General features: G+C 42.9%; 1 non-coding gene across 1 annotated transcript; it reads right to left on the minus strand.

Annotated features, from left to right (window-relative positions):
* Window positions 1–428: 428 nt before the first annotated feature.
* On the minus strand, window positions 429–500 carry trnaw-cca (transfer RNA tryptophan (anticodon CCA)). Its single transcript has one exon. It is a non-coding gene; the product is annotated as a tRNA-Trp (tRNA).
* Between the last annotated feature and the right edge of the window lie 1972 nt (window positions 501–2472).

The following is a 2472-nucleotide window of genomic DNA, read 5'->3' on the forward strand; positions in this document are numbered from 1 at the left end:
TATTTCTGCTGAAACCATTTCTACCCATTTTAATATTACATCTCTGTTCCTAGCATCACTTACACGCTGACCCCAGAGGTCAATGGCCACCTGCCTTCACCTTTCACCCTTCACCTTCTCACACTTAGGCTGTAACCTTGCTCAGGCCTTTGAATACCATTTTTGTACAGATTACTTCAAAAACAGTCAGTGTCTCCAGTAACCTGACAAATTTTTAAAAATGCTTAGACAATTGATCAGATTGATTATCTACACAGTACACACTGCCCGTCATGTGCACAATACATATGCCAGGGAGTAGGCCACTGTGTTTTACCTGCATTACTGTACAATCCCCTTTTTTCAGGATTTGCATAAATAGAAAGACCTGATGTGCATTATAAAATATCACCCTAACTCATGGGTTAATATTTTACAAAAGCCATGCATGACCCCGACGTGATTTGAACACGCAACCTTCTGATCTGGAGTCAGACGCGCTACCGTTGCGCCACGAGGTCCATGGGGGATGGTGGCTTGTGTAAGTGATTAACTAGCAACTCCTCTTAAGTTCTTCTTGTTTACATGTCTTCTTGTGTACATGTCTATTTGGTGTGTTCTATTTCAACTTTGACCACAATATGGGTACAATATATGCTCTGTCCAGAGTGAATTTAGTCTGTTTTTAAGTCTAAACCCTTGGGTCACAAGGTCCATATAGAAGCAGTCAGAGCTCTCAATGCACTGCCATCACCAGATCACACTTCCAGCCGTATGCACCTGATAACATACTGACCATTTTGCACATCTCTTTTTCACATTCCTGCACATTTTGCACGTTTGTCTTGTCTTGTCTTGTGAGTCCTGTTTGAAATATCCATTTACAAGCATCCTACATGATGTTGTCCCGTTATGTCCTGTTTATGATTGTTATGAAAGTTATGATTTTTTCTGCTGCAGAGAAACCTGTATTTAAGCTTTATTTTTAGCTAGTATAGTTTAGTGTATATAGATATATATATTTTTCTTTTATGATCACACTATTACATTGATCTCTCTCTCTAACACACACACACACACACACTTCTCTGGAGTCATTAAGTGCTTGGCTGGTGGTGTGGATGTGGCAGGCAGGCCTGCTCATGTGCTTTGGGCTGGAGGGTATGGGCGAGCCTGGGGTCCTGGCTGGGTGCAGTGCTGGGGCAGAGAGGCAGGTAACTCCGCTCTCGCATTCCTTCGCATGGCTGCAGGGGAGACTCCTAAACAATTTTCTACCGCACATCAGGTAGCAGGAAGCAGCAGGCGTGATAGAAATGCTAATGAACGAGTGCTCAGAGTAGCGAGCTGCTCAGGTCGCCGTGTGCCCTATTCATGTGAAAACAGCCCAGTGGGTTTTTTTCAAGCCCGACACACTCCGCAAGATCTGTCTCTGAGCCATTGCTGGCCACTGCGTTTGTCCCTAACCACCACCACCCCCCACACCACCCCCCACCACCCCAGGAGGAATTCACAGACCTGATTCTTAAAGAGGGGACTCTGCGTGATGCATTCTGACAACTTCGTCGAGCACAAAAGAGAGCTGCCGGCGTCCCCCTATACCATGCAGACCCTCTGCTCTTCATCATTCCATGTCCTTCTCCATCAATCTCTCTACTTTATCTTTATTACCACTTTTTATGTTTTTTTTTTTGCAAGGGCTGTGTGTTTATATGTGTCTTCATGTCTGTGAGAAAGAAATGAAGGAAGAAAGTAACTGAGAACATGTCTGTACTCCTATAATCCCTGCATTCAGCTTCCTCAAATATGACTTGTGACTCAAATATTGAGGTTTTTGCACAAATCCTTATCCTGATATGAGTATTCCCACGCTACTGAAGAACACTGTTTTGGTATGTGTGTGTGTGTGTGTGTGTGTGTGTGTGTGTGTGTGTGTGTGTGTGTGTGTGGACTCCTCTGGGCAATATTCAGATGTTCAGGTACGAATACCAGTGGAAACCAAGGACAGGACTTGCCCTGGAGCTCAGTATGATGGGAATAAGCTCTTTGCCTACAGCCACATCCACTGACTCTTAAGTCATAACGCTAGCATGGAGGCATTTTCTTTGCAAGTGTCTGTGTAAAATATTAAATTTTATGTGAAATAAAATAAAAGTTATTAACTGAACCCAACTGAACAACTCAATATGAAATTGAATATGTATATAATATGTGGTGCTTAATATGTGATTAGCCTGGAATTTTGCTCAAATGAGGGAGTAGTCTTTTGAAAAAATGCAAATGCAAAACTTTTTTTGGGGGTTTACTATCCAGCTATGTAGAATCCCTGGTTGGACAAACACATAAAGTGGGCTGAGACCAAAACATGACTACATTTGCATTTTTTTTGTTTTGCACTGTCTTGCCACTGTAATTTATAGAATGTGTGCCTCTGTCCTGTTTCGATTGTTAGGCTGGTATTTGCCCAGCACTCACCTGCGACTGTGGCACCACACT

Source organism: Denticeps clupeoides, chromosome 17 (assembly GCF_900700375.1).
Source record: "Denticeps clupeoides chromosome 17, fDenClu1.1, whole genome shotgun sequence".
Taxonomy (NCBI): domain Eukaryota; kingdom Metazoa; phylum Chordata; class Actinopteri; order Clupeiformes; family Denticipitidae; genus Denticeps; species Denticeps clupeoides.